A 17853-nucleotide genomic window follows, 5' to 3' on the forward strand; every position below is an offset into this window, starting at 1 on the left:
TCCGTATTGACCATTCTTAGATCTTTTTTACACCATGTCCTAAAGTGCTAAGGCCATATTGGCATCGCCGGCCGGGTTGGCCGAGCGGTTCTAGGCGCTACAGTCTGGAACCTAGCGACCGCTACGGTCGCGGGTTCGAATCCTGCCTCGGGCATGAATGTGTGTGATGTCCTTAGGTTAGTTACGTTTAAGTAGTCCTAAGTTCCAGGGGACTGATGACCTCAGAAGTTAAGTCTCATAGTGCTCAGAGCCATTTGAACCATTTAAACCATCTTGGCATCGTCAAAACATATAAATATGGCCTTAGCACTTTAGGACATGGTGTAAAAAAGATCTGAGGATGGTCTTTACGGACTGAAACCGGTCATCGTCTAAAGAATTGAGAGTGTGATCAAAGACTGGAATAAAAAACATTTCACATTATTGGATCACTGTTTGTATATGCGACTATGTCGCAGTTGGTGAATCCTACTCCCATTATATCATATTCTGCTGCCGTAGACATTACCCTACACTCATCTGACCAGAATTCCTTCCCTTCTTTGCGTTTCACTTCACTGACCCCTACTGTATCTAGCTTGAGCCTTTGTATTTCCCGTTTCACAGATTTCCTAGCTTCCCTACCACGTTCAAATTTCTCACGTTCCACGCCCCGACTCGTAGAATGTTATTCTTCATTCAGGATTTTTCTCACAGTCACCTCCCTCTTCGCAGTCCTCTTCTCAATAGCCGAATCGGGGAGTATTCCGGAATCTTTTGGAAATGGAGAGATCTTCATGACCCTTTTTGAGTTAAAGACCACATGTCCTGTGGATACAAGTTATGTGTCTTTAATTCACTGATTTCCATTGCATTCTGCTACGTCACGCCGTTGATAATTGCTGTTCGTTCAGCTTTAGGGGCAGTTCCCCATCCCAAAACAAGAAAGTGCCCTGAACCTATATCCGCTCCTCTGCCCTCTTTGACAAGACCGTTGGCAGAATGGGGTGCCTTCTTATGCCGGAAGTCTTCGCCCGCCAATGCTGAATCAAATTTCAAACAGTGGCGGGTTTCGACCCTGTGACCGAGGACGTATTATTATTAACCAGTGACGTTACCCCATTTTTTTGTTGATCTCATTGTGTTCTATATTGTTCGTTGAATTCGTTCGGGGCGGACGTCCGGTGACACTCGTTCAGATTCTTCGTTGAGCCGTTCACTCAGTTTTTTTATTACAGAGGGTAGCTAAACCTCTGACCAAACGAGCCGAACTGCCGTGTCGGCATCCCTAGACCACGGATGCAATCCTCATTTGTTGGATATTAGAGCCATGGATGGATGATGGCTCTGGATATACAGGTTTGCAATACTTATACTATGCTCCATGGCAATTGGTGATTCGAAGAAAAACCATGTGTTATCAATGTAAATGCTAAAGCTGTACCTACGCAATGTTCGACGCTGAAGCAGTGCTTCATATTGTCGCCTCCAGAAAAAGTGTTAGTTTCATTAGATTATTAAAAATGCAAAGATCGCTAGTTACACTGATGAGCCCAAACATTATGACCATCTGCTTACTAGCTAGTTTGTCCGTCTCTGGAACGAAACATATCACTAGTTGACTACGGACAGGTCATGTAATTCCCATTAATAAAGGGCCGCTGATTGCTTACGCCATGATGGCGCTCGATAGGGACCGAGACGGGCTGCATACGAATTCGGTCGCCGGAATATCTACCTGAGTTCACTATAATGCTCCTCAATTCGCTGAAGCTAGGTTCTAGCTCCGATACTTCTGAAAGATGATATCGCTGTCAGGGAAGAGATTAAGCATGCAGGGATGCAGGTGATCCGCAACTGTCAGTGTGTCGTCGATTGCTACCACAGGTCCCATGGAAGCGCAGGACAATGTCTTTCACAGCATAATACTGTTCCCACCAAGCTGCGTCCGTGGCGCGCTGCACATTTCGAACCGCCGTTCACCTCGATGTCGGCGTTTGTGGAGACGACCATCAACCTAGTGTAGCAAAAATGTGACTCACCCGAAGAGCCGACACGTTTCCATTGATAGACAAGTGGAATCCCATCTTAAATGACGATGTCGTTAGATCAACATCTGAACTTGTAGGTGGTCAGCTGCGGAGCTCCATTTCAGCAAGATCGACATTTTAATCCAAAATAATCTCCACCGCTGTTTATAGATTTCTGCCACCTCTCCGGCAGGCTACGAATGCCAAAGAAACAGTTTTTCCTTTGAAGCGAACCAGTCAGCGAGCCATTTTACTACATTTCCATACGAATTTAAGCGTTGTTCAGCGAGAGCCTGTCCCAGTGGTGCAAATAGAATACAATCGGACGGAGCCAAGTCTGTAGAATAAGCCGCATGCTGTAGTATTTCCCATCTGAACGCCTCGATCGCTTCCATGACCCGCATTACTGTGTGTGATGTGGCGTTATCATGGAGCAATATGACTTTGTGTTGCCTTTTTCCATATTCCGGTCGTTTTCCACGTAACGCTTGATTAAAATTGATGATTTACTGTTAGTAGCGATCAGTGTTAACGGTTTCACCAGGTGTTAGCAGCTCATAAAAGATGTCACCCTTCTGATCCCACCAAACACAGAGCACTGTCTTCTTTCCAAAGCGATTTGGTCTTGCAGTGGATGTCGATGGTTTGCCTGGATTCACCCATGATTTACCACCTTTAGGATTCTCAAAACACATCCATTTTTCATCACTTGTCACTGTTTGATGGAGAAACGACTTTCCTTCGTATCTGGCGAGCAGCACTTCACAAGTCGTCCTTCGAATTGCTTGCTGTCTTTCATTCAGTTCATGTGGAACCCATTTTCGCACTTTCAACCGAGGAGAAATGGGTTTCTGCGTCACATTCAATTGTTCCTCGAGTTCCTTTTGAGTTTGAGTATCATCTTCATCCAATAAGACCAGCAATTCTTCGAACCTTCTTGGTGGTTTCCCGCGCTCGACGTTTCCCACGTCAAAATCACAACTTTTGAATTTTTTAAACCACTCCAAACACTGTCTTTTCCCAAGAGCATGTTCGTCGAAAGCTTCGACAAGCATTGGACGCGATTCTGCAGCAGTTTTCTTCAAATGATAACGGAAAACCAATGCTGTACACAATCGTAATTCGTAGGCATAAAACCGGACATGTTTAACGGTTTGAAACAGATACCGATGTATGGAACTTGTGTTATAGTGTGTTGACATTCGTCGTCCGCCGTTACAGGAAGCAGATGGCGCTGCAGAATCGGTGTTATGGGCCCTACACCATCTATACGGAAATTCCGGTTTCATAATTCTACACCTGGTAAACGCCACCAAATGGGTCTCTCTTCACATGTTACGCCGTTATGTGGAGCAGGAAGATGGTCCTGCTTTATACGATACAGGTATAGGTGAAATTATATGCAAACTTCTAGCAAACCAGAAAGCACTTAAGTAACCAAAAAATTAATTTATGACGTACTAACGTGTAAGTGAACAGATTTTATTGAAACAAACAACTCAAAGCCTTGATACAACGCCAGATCATATCATGAGAGCCCTACTTGGCTCTTGCTTTATAGACTGCCATTGCTCCAACGCATGTCACCTGTGATGGGATCCTACCCCGAATCCTGAAATCTAGTTCATTGCTATAACTGTAACGAAAAACAATAAAATCTGTTCCTGGAGTGACTGTCAGAAACTAGGAAACTTAACTGATTTGCCGGAGCAATAATAACAAACTGTGCAAAACAAGAAAACCTTTTTAAGTGAACTACTGTGCAATACTAAAGAAAAACTATAAGTTAACTAAAATAGTCATTAATTTGACGTAAATTGAATGTCGTAGTATTTTTATATAAACCTTTAAATTTGGGCGGAATAAACAGCCACACCAATGGGTGCTGTATGATATATCGAAGTCCTTTTGGGTATTCCAGGAAATCAGAAACAACCAGAAGACACCTAAATGGAAGATTATTGATGGCATTAAGGAAGACAAACAAGGACCCAGCAGTAGATGATAATAATTGAAAATTATTACTGGTAGCCTTTATCCGACAGTGGATGTCGGAAATCTGATAGACGAGATGGTGAGTTCTAAAAATATACAAAATGGAGATAAAACGTGCTTATTGAGTACATCTCAGAAACAATTTTTCGTCTGTTACCGGTTTCGTAACACAGTATACTGCTTTTTTTATTTGAGAAGCGCGAACTAATAGAGAAGTGGAGTCATTGGGCAGTACAATTTAGTGAATGGTATACAACCTAATTGCCGCTCAACCCTTAGCTGGGAGAAATATGTAGGAAGTAAATTTTTGTGAGAATTCTGCGAAAGAGTAGCAGTGGTTTAGTCTTCAAAAAAGACGTCGAAGGAATTGAGACACTTGCTATTAGGATTGTGACAGGTTACTACAGACCACAGAAAAGCGCATCCTCAAAAATCATGAAACGGAATATTTGGGAGACAGGCACCTTACCATTTTCGAATCTTGTAGGCGACAGTTACAGAAAAAATACAGCTTACCTTTAGAACGCAGTGCTACAGTGGTTCTACGTGGCATATACTTGACAACTAATTGCTAGGTTTCCGCAGGAATGTGGCGCTTGAATCCACGAAATTAATGTAAATTACGGGCCAGTTGTTTGTGAACGTGGAGCTAGCGCCCGAATGCGTCCAACATATGTTACATCGGGTTATGGACAGGAGAATTTGGTGGGCAAGACATCAACGTGAAGTCATTACCATACTCCTTAAACGACTTTGGCCTTCTAATACTGTCAGTCAGTATTTGCCGTGTAAAATACCATCACCGTCGTGTAAGACATAAAGTATGAAGTAATGCAGGTAATGTACACGTAGTCCACCAGTGCAATGGTGCCTTCGATTTAGTACCACAGATTCCATGGAAGACAAGGTGCATGTTTCCAATATAATAATACATCCCGCCGGCCGGTGTGGCCGAGAGGTTCTAGGCGCTCCAGTCTGGAACCGTGCGACCGATTCGGTCGCAGGTTCGAATCCTGCCTCGGGCATGGCTGTGTGTGATGTCCTGAGGTTAGTTAGGTTTAAGTAGTTCTAAGTTCTAGGGGACTGATGACCTCAGATGTTAAGTTCCATAGTGCTCAGCGCCATTTGAACCTTTTTTTTTTTTTTTTTTTTTTTTTTTTTTGGTAGATACAGCAATTAAGAATAGGAATAGTCCAGTTGGCCGAAGACGAATGGTCATCCCTAGAAAGGGCAATCACAGAAGTTAGAAAGGAAACAATGTGTATAAATGGCGCTGTGCATGTTTCCAGCAGTCGTACGCATGGTTCAACAAGATAAGCGATACATCCGAACATTCGACATTTTGCCGCATATCCCACAGTACAGAATAGGCAAGACTCCAAACTCCATGCTTTGTGATGGGGTGTGGACATTCAACACCTTTCGCGTAAGCGTGGTCACACCGTCTTTCAATCTGTTTCCGTAGCAGAGGACGACAGCACTATGGGAACCACCTACGAGCTTGGCAGATTCCGAATGCTTGTTCGTGGTGCCGACCCATAACAATCTGCCCATTGCCAAAATAGTTTCCGTCACTGAGTATCACAGTTTGCGGCTTGCGCCGTCACTCAGATGATTCCCAAATGGACTGTGCTCCGCTTATACTTATTCTTTACCGGGTCGTGTGACCCAGTGGCACCATGGTGTCATTATGTCTCGCGCTGATTTGAGATGATGAATGCTTATACGGACGCCAACAGAATTTTTTGTTTGTTTGCAATGTTCCACTGACGACTGGAGCAGGAGAGAGAGATGAATACGGGAGACTGATATAGATGCAAAGTATGCAACGTATACCAAGTCATGCACTGCACAGCGTTTTGTGTATATACGGTGATCAGTAGAGACCAGATTATACGCATTTGCGTGTTGCATATGCATTTGCGTATATGGCTCCTTTTCAGTGACGATGCACATTTTCACTCTATGTCTACAATATTTTAAAAATTTTGACGGGCGGTCTCTAGCTCGACCTAGTTTTGATGTCTGACAGATTGACCACGGACTAGAACTGCGTGCAGTGCACTGCCTAGGGAAATCATTGCAGAAGAGGAACAGGAACAGGCAGACAGAGTCATTGCTCCTGCGGCCGCGCTCCCGGCTAATCCCCTCCGCTGTCTTACCTTACGCATCGGCAACAATTAATCTACGCAATCTTTAGTCGCACGTCCATTGTTAGCTTTCTGCTAACTTGTACACAGTTGAACGTGTTTATGACGTGTAGTGTGTAACGTGTTGTATTCCATGGCGCCAGAAAAAGGAAACGTCGTTTCGTGGATAGTTGAACATCCTAGAACATTTACACACTATGACGAAATAGTTTTATATTGTCGAGTTTGTGAGTAAAACGTTTCGTGCAAAAAAAGTTTCAAATTGACCAGCATGTCAAGACAAGTCCTCATATCGCAGAAATGCACGAGAAAGGATCACGACAACTTCTGACAACAGCAAGTTGCAGGCAGGGATTCATCCAAAGGTAGCCAAAAACGTCCGTTTAATATGGATGTAACTGAAGCATTCATTGCAAGCAATATTCCTCCTCGCAGACTTACAAAAAATTGGTTCAAATGGGTGTAACACTATGGGACTTAGCATCTATGGTCATCAGTCCCCTAGAACTTAGAACTACTTAAACCTAACTAACCTAAGGACATCACATAACATCCAGTCATCACGAGGCAGAGAAAATCCCTGACCCCGCCGGGAATCGAAACCGGGAACCCGGGCGCCTGAAGCGAGAACGCTACCGCACGACCACGAGCAGCGGACGCAGACTTACAAACCATATCCTCAAAGGATATACCAGATGAATTAATATTGCATAAAAATTACAAACCGTACCGACAATTTATGTAAATGTATTGTAACAAATACGCAACGAACTCAAGGACAGCATTATCTGGATTTCAGCTGACGAAACTACAGGAACTTATGGCCGTTACATTCAAAATTTAATAGTTTCTGCTTTAAAAGAAGAGCCTTCTTCTTCCTATTTAGTGACTTGCAAAGAACTTAAAAAAGTCAACGATTCTTCAATCGAGAGATCTGTGAATGAGGGTATCAGAAAAATATTTCCATAATCTTATGCTGATGAAAGGATGATTGTATTTATTTCAGATGCTGCTCCCTATATGATTAAAGCAGGAAAAGCCCTCCGAGTATTTTATCCCAATATGATTCATGTGGCTTGCTTTACTCGCCTTACTGAAGAAGTACGTTCAACGTTTGTGAATGTAAATAAACTGATTTCATCCACAAAGAAAGTGTTTCTAAAGGCTCCTGCTAGCATAAAGACATACAATGAAAAACTACCAAATATGCCTTTATTTCCCGAACCAATGGTGAGTTGTTGGGATACGTGGGTCTAAGCTGAGTTGTTTTACAATGAACATTTCGAGGCCATTATATTGGTAGTAAACGGCTTCGATAGTGCAGAGGCTTTGCCAGTTTGCCAGTGCAAGGCAGCTTTTAATGATTCTGCTATTGAAAAAGACATTGCTGTGATTAACACTCACTTTTCCCATGTACCTGCAAGTATTAAAAAGCTTGAAACTCAAAGTTTGGTGTTGAATGAATCTATTCAGTTAATGAATGAAATTATTCTACTATACTCCTCATTCCCGGAGGTATTCCTAAAGAAAAAGAGTTTGAAAACATTTTAAACCGTAACCAAGGCTTTGAATTCTAGTGCCAAATCGATAGTTTTATTAATGGGATGGGTGAGCTTTTACCAGAAACACTAAGTGCAAACATAGCATCTAAATTCAAAGACTGTCCAGTTACCTCAGTTGATGTAGAACAATCCTTCTCTGCTTATAAAAATGTTTTGATTGATCGAAAACACAATCTTACTACCGAGCATTTGGACTAGTTCCTGGCCGTTTATGTTTACAACAGCAGAAAAATGTAAAATAAATTGTAAATGATGCTTTGGTCCATTAGGATTAATTAAAAGTTAACGCTGTTCAAGGATTCATGATTGCGTATTCTTTTTGAGATAACATATTACGGAGTTTTTGAGCATACCACTCTGCGTGCGATGTATCTCGAATTTGGTCCTGTACATATCGATGGCTTCGCTGCGACTCACTCACATCGCATCCGCTTGTTACCTACAAGAATAGGAAAGAAGGAAAAATTCTTGAAACACGGTAGGCGTCCCCATTTTGCAAATCTTTGGAAAATAGTCCCAGAAAGGCTTCCTTCCTAACCTCTCCCAGAATATATTCCGGAAATGATATCAGCATTCTAAATGTACCGATTTTCGTGTGGCCTTCGCTCGTCTTCGTAATTGATATGCACAGGTTCGACTTTCAGATATAATGCACGCCGTAACTATCATGATTTTTTATTATTTGATCTTACATATTTCGACACTTTTCAACATTTTTAATCATTTTTCATGCATATTTTAAGATTTTTGTGGTGCATATAATATGGTCTGTAGTTATCAAAAATGGTCTGGAAAGCTCTCAACAGTATTGCAGTGTAGGTTATACTGAGAAATAAGTGTTAACTTAAGAAATCAATATGTAGCGCCCTTTCTGAGTTAATTAGCATTAAGTTAGGCGATCAGGTCAAGCGGCCCGCCGATACTGTTAGTCAGTTGTTCTAACAACGAGCCTTTGGCTCATGTTCGGTAGTGAATATTGTCCCGTGTCCGGCTTTTGTATCACTCTCTTGTTCGGTTTCAGGACACCAAAAGAAGAACTCGTTTGGCGAACCGCTAGAATCTGCCCGCGCAATGGCGTGATTGGTTAACTTCAATGCTAATTAACTCGGAAATGACGCCACGTATAGAACTTATTTCTTAACAATTATGTCTCAGCACAACATATGCTTGCTGCAACACCCTTCCAAGCTTTTCAGACTGTTTCTTACCGCCTTGTACAAGACGGCTCTTGAGAGATGAACCCGAATGATTGTAATCAAAGCTCATACGTTACACCACCAAGATTTCATAATAGTAGTAAAGTTGACGTTGAGAGAGTCGATGCAACTCCCTTCCATTTCGGGAAAACAGAGGCCTCCTTTCCTCTGAAGGGATTCCTGTGATGTATTATGCATCCTCCCAATTTGAATAAAGTGGCTCGTGGAGACGCTCGCGGTCGCAGTGTCTTCTTCTCGTGTCGTTCCCACCGCCTCCCTGCCTGGCACTGCCGCACGCACTGCTGCGTGTGATTCTACGAGAAGTTCAGTGGCGGTCCTACGCACTCACACCCACACGCAGTCGCTCGCAGAATTAGATGTGTAGCGAACCGCGAGCAGAGCTAACGCCGTTTCGGAAATGTCTTGCAGATCCTCCCGCTAAACCGGGACTATCCAAGCCACTTAAAACGTGCATTAGGGGGACGTGAAAGGAAAAGTCTTACTCAAGATCAAAGAGATCTGTGCATAAGAGCTCAGTCTCCAAGCGGAAGTATACCGGGGTGAAAGGTAATTTGTCGACAGGATCTTGGCGTCAGGGGTGAAGATTAAAACGTCATCAGTTGGGGGAGGGGGTGTGGGAGGGTTTCAGATGAAATACACTGTAGAAAGTGCAGGTTTGAAATAGCTCTCATTTATTGTTAGGTCTAAGTTACACATTTTAATCTTCACATGTTTTGATGACTCAGGATGATCTTCACATCTACTTGGGTCAGCAACCTGCTTCCTGTACTCATAACGACATGTCAGAATACTCTGATATGTCTACTCAGAACCATACACCAGAGTGCTCAGATATGTGGTTCTGAGTAGACAATATGGGTTGCTGATGCAACTAATTATATCTGACGATGATCTGGAGTCAACGAGACATGTAATTTAATTAAACTGTGCAAATGACACACAACAATAAAAGAGTATTAGCTTAAATATGAAAACAGTTGCTGACTTCCTCGACGTCAATATGTCGACTTTAGTGCAAGTTTTTCGTTTATTTCAGTAAATACCGAGTTAATTAATTTCCTTTACTATTCAAATAAAATTGAACATTATTGTAAGTAATATTATTGTTTAACAGTTGCATACCAAGACTAGAATTATCAAAAAAATTATAAATATGATGCATATAATTAATTGTGTGAAGCTAAAAATAATATCGAAAGATAGGAAACAATGAAGCACAACATCAAGATAGATGAACAAGTACTATGTAAATCAGATGAAATTATATGTGCTACAGACATATTACTCTCAAATTTATCTATGGTAGTTAATACACGCCGGAGCAATGAATTAAAATTTGTACTCAGGCCAGGATTTGAATCTGGGTCTTCTGATTACGAGATGTGGAGAGGTACTAGGGTATTCCATACAGGTGCGTTATGTGCAATGCCGCGATGGTGCAATGGGTACGCCATCTGTACCGAACGGGAGACCTGATTTCAAATCCGAGGTGTGGTACAAATTTTAATTCATTGCTTCGGTCTGTTTTCATTATCAAAGTTGGAAAAGTGTTAACGCAATAAGGATGTTACATTATTATTGTTATTTCTTTCCTTTCTCAGACGTTATGTCTGGTTAAAAATGGAAAGTGATGCGGACCTTGATCAAGCGTGACTTCCTTGTAACTGTATGGTATATGTTACAATGCATTTAGCAACTTACAGGTAACTGAACATGTATCAATGATTATAGATTTCTGTAGTTGCATGTATACGTTTGGCTGTAGCTGTATTGCATTAATGTACTAGTGGATATTGTGTGGTCTGACTCCTGTTGTTGATAGTATAAATGGTATAATGTCAACTTTATCCTGATGCCACTTGTCATTCACTTCCTCAGCCAGTTAGATGTATTTTTCAATTTTTTCTCCTGTTTTCTTCTGTATATTTGTGGTATTGGGTATGGATATTTCGATTAGTTGTGTTAATCTCTTCTTTTTATTGGTAAGTATGATGTCCGGTTTGTTATGTGGTGTTGTTTTACCTGTTATAATGGTTCTGTTCCAGTATAATTTGTATTCATCATTCTCCAGTACATTTTGTGGTCCATACTTGTATGTGGGAACGTGTTGTTTTATTAGTTTAGCCGGCCGGAGTGGCCGAGCGGTTCAAGGCGCTACAGTCTGGATCTGCACGACCGCTATGGTCGCAGGTTCGAATCCTGCCTCGGGCATGGATGTGTGTGATGTCCTTAGGTTAGTTAGGTTTTAGTAGTTCTAAGTTCTAGGGGACTTATGACCACAGCAGTTGTGTCCCATAGCGCTCAGAGCCATTAGAACCATTTTTTTATTAGTTTATGTTGTGTGGCACGTTGTTGATGTATTATTTTTGCTACATTGTCATGTCTTCTGGTGTATTCAGTACTTCCTAGTATTGTACATCAGCTTGTGACGTAATTAGATTAGATTAGTACTTGTTCCATAGATCACGAATGCGACACATTGTAATGATGTGGAACGTGTCAGGTTAATAAAAGGTGTCTATACATGATATTACATTACACAAAATATCACATGACACTCAATAGTATTTTTTTGGTGGGTGGGGAAATTACCCACTTACTATATCCAAAAATTCATTTAATGAGTAGAAGGAGTTGCCATTAAGAAATTCTTTTAATGTCCTTTTAAATGCTATATGGCTATCTCTATCTGTCAGGCTTTTAATGCTATTAGGAAAGTGACCAAAGACTTTTGCGGCAGCATAATTTACCCCCTTCTGAGCCAAAGTTAGATTGAGCCTTGGATAGTGAAGATCATCCTTTCTCCTAGTGTTGTAGCAATGTACACTGCTATTACTTTTCAATTCGTTCAGATTGTTAATAACAAATTTCATAAGTGAATATATATATTGTGACACTACAGCGAAAATTTCTAGCTCTTTAAATAAGTGTATGCAGGATGATATTGGATGAGCTCCAGCAATTATTCTGATTACACGCTTTTGTGCAATGAACACTCTTTTACTCAATGATGAGTTACCCCAGAATATGATGCGATACGAAAGCAGAGAGTGAAAATAGGCGTGGTAAGCTAATTTACTCAGATGTATATCGCCAAAATTTGCAATGACAGTAATAGGATATGTAGCTGAACTCAAACGTTCCAGCAGATCCTCAGTGTGTTTTTTCCAGTTCAACCCCTCATCAATGCATACACATAGAAATTTTGAATATTCTACCATAGCTACCGATTTCTGATCGAAGTCTATATTTATTAATGGTGACATTCCATTTACTGTGGAACTGTATATACTGTGTTTTGTAAAAGTTTAATGAGAGCCCATTTGCAGAGAACCATATAATGATTTTCTGAAAAACATTGTTTACAATTTCACCAGTTAATTCTTGTCTGTTGGGTGTGATAGCTATACTTGTATCATTGGCAAAAAGTACCAGCTTTGCATCCTCATGAACATAGAATGGCAAGTCATTAATATATATTAAAAACTGCGGAGGGCCCAAGACCGAACTTTGCGGCACACCATTCTTGATTGTTCCCCACTTAGAGAAATCACCAGTTTTTTGAATATTATGTGAACTGCTTATTTCAACTTTCTGCACTCTTCCAGTTAGGTATGATTTAAATCATTTGAGCACTGTCCCATTCATACCACAGTACTTGAGCTTATCTAGAAGTATTCCATGATTTAGACAATCAAAAGCCTTTGATAGATCACAAAAAATCCCAATGGGTGACTTTCGATTACTCAGAGCATTTAATAATTCATTAATGAAAGTGTATATAGCATTTTCCGTTGAAAAACCCTTCTGGAAACCAAACTGACATTTTGTTAAAACTTTATTTTGACAAAGGTATGAAGCTACTCTACAATACATTACTTTTTCAAGAATTTTGGATAAGGCAGTCAGAAGAGAGACTGGGCGGTAGTTGTGGGCATCAGAAGTATCCCCTTTTTTATGCAGTGGTGTAACAATGGCACACTTCAGTCTATCTGAGAAAATACCCTGCTTCAGAGCGCTATTGCATATGTGGCTAAGAATCCCACTTATTTCTTGGGAACAAGCTTTTATTATCCTGCTGGAAGTGCCATCATTCTCATGTGAGCTTTTATTCTTGAGAGAGTTTATTTTCTTCCTAATTTCAGATAGAGAGGTAGGTGGAATTTCAGTTGCATCAAATGGAGTAGGTAAGACCTCTTCCATTAACTGCCTTGCATCTCCTAATGAACATTTAGATCCTATTTTCTCTACAACATTTAAAAAACGATTATTCGAAATGTTTTCGACTTCCAGCTAGTTGTTTATCAAGTTTCCATTCGCTTTGATGGTGATGCCATCATCCTGTACTTTTGGTTGTCCTGTCTCCCTTGTAATAACATTCCAAATTGTTTTCATTTTGTTATCAGAGATATTAATCTCAGACATGATGCACATGCTTCTGGACTTTTTAATAACCTTTCTTAATGTAGCACAGTAGTTTTTATCATATTTGGCTGTTTCTGGGTCATTACTCTTTCTTATTGTTAGATACAGTTCCCTTTTGTGGTTACAAGATATTTTTATTCCTTTAGTAAGCCAAGGTTTTTTGCATAGTTTCTTCTAATTAGATTTAACTACTTTCTTGGGGAAACATTTTTCAAATTCTCTTACAAGTGTATCATGAAATAGGTTATATTTTAAATTAGCATCGGATTTCTTGTACACCTCATCCCAGTCTAACAGCTGAAGATTTTCTCTGAAATTTCTAATTGTTGAGTCATTAATTGAATGCACTACTTCGGAGGGTAGTTTTTAATTACTGAATGGAGCTATGTCATATACTGTAACTAGCTGAGCATCGTGATCAGAAAGCCCATTCTCAACAGGACAAGAATTTATGTTTTTAAACCTATCTTGGTCCATAAAAGTGTTATCTATCAATGTGCTGCTGTCCTTTACTACCAGAGTAGGAAAATTAATGACAGATGCCAAATTGAAAGAACCGAGCAAGACTTCCAGGTCATTCTTCCTATTACACTCTTTCAATGAATCAACATTGAAGTCCCCACAAATAATAACTTGCTTTCCCCTATCTGACAGATAGCACAACAAGGCATCCAAGTGTTCCAGGAATAAATGAAAGTTTCCTGAAGGGGACCTATGTACTGTTACAATTATGAAAGAGCCTTCCTTCAGTTTTAGTTGACAGACACATTCTTCTATATGTTGCTCTAGACAAAACTTTTTTGTATCTAAGCTTTCTACACAGTGATAAATTTTTACATATGTGGCAACTCCTCCTCCCACCTTATTCTCTCTACTCATATGTGCAGCTAATTTATAACCACTGATATTTACCTTTTCCAAATCAGACACAATGTGATGCTCAGACAGGCATAGTATACCTATTACATTATTAGATTCAATGCCATCCAAACATCTACTGTTTCTATTTGTTGTTTGCAAAGTCTTCATTTATCTGTTATGGTATTGGGATCTTTAATAATATGCTTGCTGTAATATCTGGTATTTATTGTTTGATTATGTATTGCAATCACGAATCCTTCCATCTCACTGTATGTATTGCCTTTTCTTAGCCATATGTTGGATGTGTGGCTGGGTTAGATGATACTGGTGCTTGCCATGTAGTGTTTTCTTTTTCCAATTTACTTTCTTTGTATCTGTTGATGTTATGTGACCTAAAGGGTTGTAGAAGTGGTTATGAAATTGCAGTGGTGTAGCCATTGTATTTATATGAGTGATTGCTTTGTGTATTTGCTAGTTTCTGCTCGTTCTATGAAGAATTTTCTTAAATTGTCTACCTGTCCATAATGTAGGATTTTTATGTCGATAAATCCCCTTTCCTCCCTCCTTTCTGCTTAATGTAAATCTTTCTGTTGCTGTATGTATGTGATGTACTCTATATTTGTGGCATTGTGATTGTGTAAGTGTATTGAGTGCTTCTAGTTCTGTGTTACTCCATTTCACTACTCCAAATGAATTGGTCAATATTGGTACAGCATAAGTATTTATAGTTTTTGTCTTGTTTCTTGCTGTCAATTCTGTTTTGTTTGTCTATGTCTATATTTTTCTTTTAGTTCTGCTTTAATATTTGTATTATCTATTCCTATTTTTTTCGGTATCCTAGATATTTATAGGCATCTGTTTTTTCCATCGCTTCTATGCAGTCGCTGTGGTTATCCAATATGTAATCTTCTTGTTTAGTGTGTTTTCCCTTGACTATGCTATTTTTCTTATATTTGTCTGTTCCCAAAGCCATATTTATATCGTTGCTGAATACTTCTGTTATCTTTAGTAATTGGTTGAGTTGTTGATTTGTTGCTGCCAGTAGGTTTAGATCATCCATGAATAGCAAATGTGTGATTTTGTGTTGGTATATTCCAGTAATATTATATCCATAATTTGTATTATTTAGCTTCCTAGATAGTGTGTTCAGAGCAAGGCAGAACCAGAAAGAACTTTATGAGTCTCCTTAGTACATTCCATGCTTTATCTGTATTGGCAGTGATGTGATATTATTTGAATTTGTTTGGATATTAAGTGTGGTTTTCCAATTTTTCATTACTATGTTTAGGAACTGTACCAATTTACGATCCACTTTGTATATTTCCAATACCTGTAGTAACCATAGGTGGGGTACACTATCAAAACCTTTTTGGAAATCAATGTAGGCGTAGTGTAGTGACCTTTGTTTACTTTTAGCTTGATATGTCACCTCTGCATCTATTATCAGTTGCACTTTACGTACTCGTGCTCCTTTGCAGCAGCCTTTCTGTTCTTCATTTATAATTTTGTTCTGTGTTGTATGTGTCATTAATTTCTATGTAATGACTGAAGTTAATATTTTGTACACTGTTGGTAGGCATGTTATGGGGCGATATTTTTCTGGGTTTGCAGTTTCTGCTTGATCTTTAGGTTTCAGATAAGTTATTCCTTGTGTAAGTGTATCAGGGACTGTGTATGGGTCTGTAATGTAACTGTTAAATAATTTAGTTAGATGTGAATGTGTTAAGGTGAACTTCTTTAACCTGATATCTGCTATTTTATCTTTTACAGGGGCTTTCCAATTGTGCATAGAATTAATTGCTCGGGTGACTTCATGTTGCAAAATTATCACTTCAGGCATTTGTGGTATCATCTTGTATGTGTCTGTTCTGCTTGTATCCACCGTGCATGTCTGTTATGATGTACTAGGTTTGACCATATGTTGCTCCAGACGTGTTCCATGTCTGTTATATTTGCCTATTTTAATGTGTGTTATCTGTTGTCTAGTAAAATTTCTTTTGGTTTGTGTTGAAAGTCTGGGTTTGTTTCCTTCTATTTTTCACTTTTTTTGTGTCTTCTAAGTCGTTTTGCCAATGCGTGTAATTTCTGCTTATTTTCATCTAATTGCTCTATCGCTTCTTGTTGTGAGATTTTACCTAACCTATTTCGTTTTTTGTCTGATATTTCATTTCTTATAAATTGTGTTAGCTGTCCGATGTCTTTTCTCAGTTTTTCTATTCTGATCTGTAGCCTGTGTTGCAATGCTGGTTTTGAGGGTTTCTTCTGTGTATTGGTTGGTTCTGATCTCTGCCTAGGATGTATATTTAGTGTAGTGAGTGCTCCTACATAAACCAGTAGTTGTAACTCTTCCATAGTCGTATTTTCATTTATTTTGTTGTGTATGATTGTGCTGATAGTTGTTATTGTGGTTTCGACTTGTGGGATATTTGGTGGTCTATGCAAGAATGGTCTAATGTCTGTATTTGTGTCTTTGTATTCTATATATGCCAGCTGAAATTTTTCTTCTATATCTAACATGTGTGTCACTTTGCGTTCTATTTGTGCTTGTTCCGGTGGCTGCCTTAAGATTTCGTTTTCCTCTGATTGTTCAATTGATGCATATTGTTCTTTGTTTGTTTCCTCTGGGATGTTTGAGTCCATTACTGTATTTTCTTCTTCTTCTGATTGCACATTATTTTGTTCCAGTTTTTGTTGTGCTTGTTGTTTGATGTTTTCTAATTCTGACTGGGGTATCCTGTTATTTTTGATTATTACACTGATCTGATCAGCTAGACGTTGTTCTGTTAAAAATTTTAATTCTGTGTATCTAGTAATAAATGTTGTCTATACTTGTGATCTGTATCCAATTGTGTTGGTTCCTAAGTTTGTTGCTTGGTAATAACAGAACATGAGGTGTCGATTAACTTCCTCTGTCTTTGTTTTCCTTCTAGGGTGGTTGCAGGAAGCATATCCTGCAAACCATCTCTATTTGGAGTTAAATCATTTCCGTGTAGCTAGCAGTGTTGTTACCATTGTGGACGGGCATAAGGTTCAAGCGTCGTCCCCGACCATGCCAGCGCTTGTCCGAGGCTCCATTAGTTCTGTCCTGAACCAACTAATCACACTAAAAAGGGGGTTAGCCCAATTAGTGGTTTGTTCTTTTCGTCACCTTATACGACTGGCCTAACATACCGGAGGCTTATTCTTTTACCGGGCCTCCACGGGGTTTATTCTTATTATTATTATTCAAGAGAGGATAAACGTACATACAAATAGCTTCGAAATGCTTCCAACACGGACCTTTAGTGTCATTGTTGACCATAATTCCCATAGCTCTTTCTGCTACGTACCTTTGACGCTATTCGAGGATGATTACAACACTTACAGCTCGATAGTTTATTCTAGACTATATTATGTAATCTATTATGAATATTATTATGAGTATTCAGAACCAAGTTTTTAGCTAGTATGACGGTTTATAAATGAAGGGGAGGTACAATTTATTCAACGTAATAAAATAAAATTGACGCAATGGGTACCATTATTGGCATATTAATGGAGGTGACTATCGTACTTGTTGCTCTGACCGTTACTTCCTCTCCCCTGCAAAGATCTTCCTCTTTCCTGGACTGTGGCAGCATCGGAAATCGTAACC

The sequence above is a fragment of the Schistocerca serialis genome, chromosome 6 (assembly GCF_023864345.2).
Source record: "Schistocerca serialis cubense isolate TAMUIC-IGC-003099 chromosome 6, iqSchSeri2.2, whole genome shotgun sequence".
In the NCBI taxonomy this organism is placed as follows: domain Eukaryota; kingdom Metazoa; phylum Arthropoda; class Insecta; order Orthoptera; family Acrididae; genus Schistocerca; species Schistocerca serialis.